Source organism: Montipora capricornis, chromosome 12 (assembly GCF_036669925.1).
Source record: "Montipora capricornis isolate CH-2021 chromosome 12, ASM3666992v2, whole genome shotgun sequence".
NCBI classification, from domain to species: domain Eukaryota; kingdom Metazoa; phylum Cnidaria; class Anthozoa; order Scleractinia; family Acroporidae; genus Montipora; species Montipora capricornis.
Window position 1 is genome coordinate 34,669,938 of NC_090894.1, and position 7,500 is coordinate 34,677,437.

General features: G+C 39.1%; 1 protein-coding gene and 1 long non-coding RNA gene across 4 annotated transcripts in view; one reads left to right on the forward strand and one right to left on the reverse strand.

The window, feature by feature from the left end:
• LOC138025963 (polycystin-1-like protein 2) overlaps positions 1-7,500 on the reverse strand; it is a 116,003-nt gene that overhangs the window by 94,657 nt on the left and 13,846 nt on the right. The window lies entirely within an intron of this gene.
• The window catches only part of LOC138025965 (uncharacterized), a 469,560-nt gene continuing 466,550 nt past the window's right edge, over positions 4,491-7,500 (forward strand). Inside the window, exons 1-2 of one of the 2 annotated variants that reach the window (XR_011127209.1) lie at positions 4,491-4,710; positions 5,278-6,006. This is a non-coding gene — a long non-coding RNA (uncharacterized lncRNA). The remainder of the gene's footprint in view (positions 4,711-5,277; positions 6,007-7,500) is intronic. The other variant, XR_011127208.1, reaches the window with a different exon arrangement.

The following is a 7,500-nucleotide window of genomic DNA, read 5'->3' on the forward strand; positions in this document are numbered from 1 at the left end:
GCTGTCAGTGAGTGGTTAAGAGATGCTCTGGGGTCAATCAACAGGAGATGACTTCTGAGGCAGAGTTTGCAATGTTATGGAACCATTTTGTGCACTGTTGGAAATCTGACAAACGTTCTCATAGTGAATGTAAAAATTTACAAAACAGATTTACATAGGATGGTGCGTGCCTCACTGAATAATTATATGTCGTCTTATCTGTAGGTATTTGTAGAGATTGCAGAGATGCTTGCAGCTAGCTTACTTGGTGAGACTAGCATAGCAACCCCTTCAAGCGTAACAAAAGAAAGTCTCACACACAGTATTGCAGAAATGTCTTTGGTAAGTCTGTACTTTTGGTCAAGAGATCCTAATTTTGTGAGGTTCCTGCGCATACTTTGGCCATGTCTTGGGAAAGTGTGTGTGGCTTTTGGTGGCTTTACTAAAAGACATTGAAGGATTTTATTTTAATTGGAATGACTGGGGCCAAGGGAATGGTGACGTGTGTAAGGCCAAAGACCAAAAAAATTCAATTAAGGAGGCTCCCTAGAGTTTTATGGCTGCGCGCAAGCTGGGCCCTGGTATGGCGCGTAAATCCAGAATCGTGTATGTTCTTCCAATCTTTATGACGGCAGCGTGACCAAATCTGTAAAATTAACTGCTAATTTTCTCGCATTCCCTTGGGTAAAATTTGTTTTAAATTGGCTCAGTTCTAACCACATACAGTTCCTATCAACTACCCTACATTTGTTAAAATCTGTCTGAATATAGTAAAGGAAAAGACAGATTACAGAATATTGGCAAAAGCGTCTCAGCGACCTTGACTTTTTACCGCTTCAAAATGTCAGGCAATATCATTTCCATAATGTGGCAAAGAACAAGAAAATTCGCCGAAAAAAACTATAAATATTAAGGATCGCACTAATGAGAAACCGCTGTAAACGGAGATGCTATCACGAGCAGTGGTTTACATTTAAACGCTGCTTCAAAAGCTTAACTTATATCCACCCCAAGTTCTCAAAAATTAGAGGTTCCTGTTAACTAAAATGTGTCGCTGGTGAAGCATGCAAACGTTTTATCATACTTTTCTGGCATATAGAAACTTGTAGCTTTGAATCAATGAAAAAAACAAAAACAAAACAAAACAAAAACAATAAAAGAAGTGAATTAACAAATACATCGCGCAGGTTGATGTTGAAGCATTCGTAGGTTTTGTTCTATCCATTGATTTAAGAATAGAGCATGTATAATTTCATTTTCGGTTTTTTAATCCTTAAACAGTAAGAGAACTGAGAAGTCTTGTTTTCAATTGCACGTGCATGTTTGTGAGAGTTCAACTGTGGCAGATCGTTGCAGGTTGTTTGCATTGAGTGATAGCAAAGATCCTGCTTTTTATGATGACTGCAAACACAGCCACGACGACTGTTGCGATCGCTGCGAGTTGTTAGCATCAACAATGGATGATGAAATAGACGACACACTCGTTAAAAATGAAAGCAATTTATCAGATGACGATTGTGAAGAAATGCGTTTCTTAGTAAAACAGGCAAAAGCTCAAATAGTATCGTAGAAGGCACATATTTTACGCTCAATCCACCAAGATTCAGCAAGGATTAACTTCCTGGAATCACTAAACGAATCCTCTGTCCTTGTCATCCAGGACTGGGCCATGAAGTATTTGCCACGGAAGTACCGCGAGAGCCAGACAGACTAGTTTGGAAAACGAGGAATTCCTTGGCATATCAGTGTTGCGTTTACGAGAGTAGATGGCGAAATACAGATGCTGACATTCTGCCATATTTTTAAGACCTGCAGTCAGGATAGCAATGTCGTTCTCGCAGTAATGGCAGACATGATCCAGCAGCTGAAATCCATCATGTCAAGCTCGACAACCGTCTACTATCGGCAAGACAATGCCGGCTGCTATCACTGCGGGCACGTCATTATTAGCTCTAGCAAATTAGACCAAAAGGAGGGCATCGTACTCAAGAGGCTTGACTTTTCAGATCCACAGGGAGAGTCTCACATGAGAGTCTTCCTAAATTCAGGAAATGACATCGAGACACCAGGACAGATGTTCAAAGCCATGGTATCTTTCGGTGGAGTGCCTTCACTTAATGTCACGCTTTGTGAACTGTTTACAAGCGTGGAAACTCCAGCATTCAAGATAGATGGTGTAAGCCTTTTATCCAACATAGAGTATTCAGCTGACGGGATTCGCGTGTGGAGGGCGTACGGAATCGGTCCGGGTAAGATCGTGTATCAACAGCAGTCTTCTGGACAAGGTTCAGGCGCTTTACCGGCCCTTGTGGTAGCCCAAGTACACCGAAGTAATTTTTCATCGATAAAAGGGCGAACTGCTTCCGCGAAGCCCTCAGGGGATGAAAAAGAATCCACAGGCTCGGGAGGGGAAGATGCTTCGACTAGCCTTTTTGCTTGTCCGGAGGACGGATGTATAAAAAGGTTCATTAGGCATTCCTCACTGCTTCGTCACTTGGACTATGGTAAGCACCAATATACCCTTGAGCATGAAACCTTATACGAAAAAGCTGCTGTCCAATATGCAGAACAACTGGGAGGATAAGGAGCCACTATGGTACCCGTCGTTAAGTGTCCCTACCAAACACGCAAGCGCACGAAATCTGGATATCGGCTGGGCGCTGAAGGTAACTGGACCTCGACGTACTAGGTTCACTGTTCCACAACGGTCATATCTTACCAAAAAGTTCAAACTCTGAGAGATGACAGGGCAAAAAGCTGATCCGGCATCAGTGGCTCGATCTATGATGCATGCAAAAGATATCAATGGTACCAGGATGTTCCAGTGACGACTTCCTGACAGCCAATCAAATCGGAGGGTTCTTTTCACGTCTTGCGTCCAAGAAAACTCTCCCTGACGAAGAAGCTGAAATCGAGGTGATGGAAGCTGCTAGATATGAGGCTGACATTGATACCATGATATCCCAAGTGGTTGACGATCTCACACCAAGGCACCCGATTGTGTTTGACTCTTTCAACCTTCGCGAACTGTCCTCTAAAGGGAAACTAAACACCCTTGCAATCCCACTCCTAAGAGAGATGTGTTGTCACTTTGGTATCGCTGTTGACGACATCAAGGTTAGGCGCCGGAAACCGTACATCGAAAAATTAAAAACGCTCAGTGATAAGTGTACTTGTAAGCAGCTATGATTAAAGTAGTATGTATTGGATTAAGTAAATTATATCCAAACCAGAATTCGACATTTTCTTTTCAAAGTTCTGGTCAATTTTTCGTTTCTTTGCTGCTCGTGATTCTGTATTATTTCACAATGCAATGTATGATAAGGAATTTCAAGATAACATTTGCTAATTGTTTTCACAATACGCAGTTCTGTAGACGAGTTTAAAAAACGCGACATTGGACTTTCATACTTGCGATTTGGTGGGGTTTAAAATCCTTAAAATTGCAAAAAACCGTAACATCGCCTGGATTATGACTGCTCTCTTTGAACGTTTTATGTTGTGCGTGCAATATAGTTAGTGGCACTTTTTGACAACTTTTTCCCCAAATTTCCCGTTGGCCGTTCTCGTCCTCGTTATTGCATCTCAGTTTGTCACGGTTCTTTACGCGCTGACGATTTTATTCTTTTTCAAAGTTGAACTTAATCGAATATCTAGTTCGTGCGCAGCGTTTTACTGAAGGAACCCGATATGCTACTTCCGTGTATTCAGAACTCACTTGGGAGTTTAAGCAAATCACTACGGATGGTGCTACTACGGCTGCCGTGACTGAAAAGGTCTGGGGAGACTACGTCTCGGTGGTCTGCTAAATTTTAAGTTTAGCAAAGCAAAATACAAGGAAACATAGGCTAAAGGTGTTTAAAATCTCTTTTATTTAGTTTCTTACCTTCAAATGGCTTCGCTGAAAGGACGATGGCCGTTGTTCGCCATGCTAGGACGAACAGATTATTTCTGAGCAAAAGCAAATGCTATACACCTTGAACAATAACAACAATTTAATGGATGAAATATACAATTTCAGAGACAAATATCTCAAAGAATATCGAGTGAAAAAGACACACGTATCTATACTCAAAGAAGCAAAATAGCATCGTATAGTATCCAGATATAAAACATCTTCACTAAATCCTCAAAGCAAACTTAACCGAAGAAAAACAACCGCGTGCTGAACTCACTTCGCCATTCCAACACCTTTGCCAAAACTTATCGTAAGTTCATAATACGGACTTACAAGCTTATGAGAGGCAACCTTGACACAATCCTTGACTTAAATTGACTTTAAAGGATATAGTATCCAACAGAATTCTTAAAATGCCGAGATGTCCGTTGAAAAGGGCCAGAGAAGCGAAATAAACCCGACGTAGTAGCCACTACGGCAAAACATCGCGACTCACGTAGTCAGATTTCGCACTACGGCTTCACTGGCGAAAAATGTCTGCGCATGAGTCGCGCGATATGTCACGTGACGCGTTTCCGGGACTATCATTGGCTCTAGTGAAAAAAGCACTCCCGAGATGAACAGAAAAATGGCTGCCTTTTGAGGATCGGTAGCTTGTTGGCTTCGGTTCTTTTTAGAGCGATCAAGGCTACTTTTAACGCCAGTTTCAAGTGGAATGTATTCTTAGAGGACGTTTATGTTCTGTAAGTCGTTTGAAAGTCCAATCCAACCAGCATCCTCTGAAAATTTGCTCCTGGAAAATTTTATTTCGTTGGAAAAGAGCTGCGAAACAGGTGAGTTTTTTGCGCAATTTTTAATGTGGAAAGTTTGTTGCCACCGGGTACAAAAAGCTACTGTAATGTGCAGAAAGGAGGATTCCTAAGGTTTCCGTTCATGTGTGAATTGGCTTCTACCAGGTGGCAGGGAAATGGCAATATTGTTCAACGTGAAGGTTATTTTTTTCTGCGTTACACCTTACGATCGGCACCTCTACATGAATGATCAATGATTCGATCAGATATGAATTTGATTTTGAATGTGATTGTCTCATTGGGAACGTAACCCAAGTATCAAATATTTTAAATAGCTGCTTTTAAGCTCATTTATATTCCCTTTTCTGGTGAAGGTCTAAGTTATTATACTTTTTAGCAGTCACAACTCAACGATCCTTGCGTTCAAGTAGTTACCAAGTTATGGATTTGCAATCAATTTGAGTTTAAAATCAAAATCAAAATCCATGTTAGTTAAAATAATGTTTGGAAGAACAAAAGTGTAGGTACAGATGTATATAGGTATCTATAGATTGAGGTTTTTTTTACTATTGTTTTCTGGTAGCATTAATGATGTAACTTTGGTTTTAGGGGACTGTCATGTGTTGTTGGATCAAGGAAATTCTGTTTTGAGTCAAGTATGGTTGACAGTGGATAGTTGATCCTGAAAAGGCTGAAAGGAAGCTTTATTACCTTGGACTTTTTTTGCTTACACCCCACATGTTTGTTCTTTTCTTACATGGCAAAATTTATTAATATATTATGTGATTTGGAGCTGCAGCTAGAAACAGTGTCCCATGCATAAGGTCTCATTGGGGTTGATGGCAGTAAAATAATTTTGGTAAAAAGTATGTTTAGAGTTTTTATCATAACTTCTGATCTTGGTCCTGCTGGACTTCAAACATGCTCTACCATTTTGCACAAGGAACTTGTCAATCAACCGTTACCTTTTGGTGTATTTGCAATATGATATTTTGGATAGCAATTGATTTATTTTTCTTATCCCTTATGTATAGATATCCTAATGTCTGTCACATAGTTAGTTTTAAGCTTTTATTTCCTGTAGTGTATCTTTATTATAGTTAGCACATGACCCCACAAGCATGTGTTATTGCTTTAATATTGATTGTGTTTGAATAAAGGATATTGTTGTCTTGTCTTGTAGATAATGCAAAACAGCCTCAGTTGTATTTGCATTATTTCGGAATGTTACTTTTAAAGGGCAAACCATTAAAAGGTGTACAAAGTTTGCAGGAGTTCAGGAAAAATATTCAAAATATTCATTGATTTGATGTTCCTGAAGCAGGTAAATCTTGAAGAGTTTACGCAACCATCTTTGGAATATACGGCATTTCTTTTTGGGAATGTTCAAGTCCACAGAATTCATTTTCTTTATGTTGAGAAGTACTGTAAGACTGTTGACTCCATGGGGTTCCCCATTGACGAGTAAAATTGTCTGGTGTTAGACAGAGCAAAATACTCTGGCTTTAGACAGAGTAAAATACCAAGTATGGCCGGTTTAGGGGTGAAAGGGTTAAAGTGCAATCATTACTTTGACTTTCTTTCTTCAATTGAACCAATACAAAGTGACTAATCATCACCTCCACCATTGCTATTCAATGGCTTTGGCTTTTAGAACAAAGTATCAAAGTTGAAGCTGGTGGCTCAAGGAGTAAACCTTGCAAAAAAGTTAGGTTAAAAATACTTTTATGGTATTTGAGTATTTTTGTAGAACAAATTTGCATAATATCGTTAAAGTCATTAAATCAATGAGAATCCAAACATGAGGAAGCGGTTTGCTCAGGAGGGGTCTTTTTTTTTTTTAAACAACCCTTAAAGGTAACAGAATCTTGTTTTCTGGGTGTAGGCTAAAGAAATCTGACCCCTTAGGGGAACCAGTTCTAAATTGTCAAATGACTGGCATTTTATAATTCATAAGTAAAAGCTACTTGCTCGCTTACCAAATTTTTCTACAGTTCCATTCGTTTTTCAGATTGATAGCCTTAAATGTACTGCGGCAACTTTGCCAGCTGTTTGGTCTCAGTATCATAAGCAGTGCCCCCTTGGGGTAGTTTGTTCACTTCACCACCATTGTTTAACCCTATCCAGAGACTAAAGCAAGGATGGAAATTTATCATAGCTTAAATAAATTGGACCACTTTTTTACTTCTTACACTTACTGCATTCAACTTTAATTTATTCATCCTTTGAAATGGTAGGAATGATTACTATTATTTACAGCAATTGCTAAAAATTCATTGCGTCTAATGTTGAAATATTTTTTACATATGAGTTTTAAGTATTTATGAGTCAATGAGTTAGTGCAGTTACCCTAACCCATAAAATGAAAGCTAAAATTTCAGAGAGTGCTTAGGCCTAATCACTGAAACGAGGGCTTAGGCTTGATCAATAAATTATTGCTATATTGACTGTGAGTCTCATTGACGCATGACTCATTGACTAATTGACTCATAAATCATGGGACCTCTTTACATATGGAAAGGTAACAGGAGATATTTCTGTGAAGTCTTATCCAGAAAACTGCAACATGGGATTATGTCCCTTTCAAATGTAGCTTTGTATGCTTTTGCTCAATGTCTTTGAATGATTATTACGGAAATATGAAGTTATGGTTTTTCTAAAAGATAAATCTAATGCAAGGGGATTAAAATTATTGAAGCAGCTGTGTTGCAACCAGAGTCCGCAAAGAGAGGTTAGATAATTTGATGTACTGGAAGTAATTAGTAGGCCAGTGTGAAATTTGTGAAAAGTTTTGGAGGGTGGCACTGAATAACCTTCAACAAGTTTTCTAAA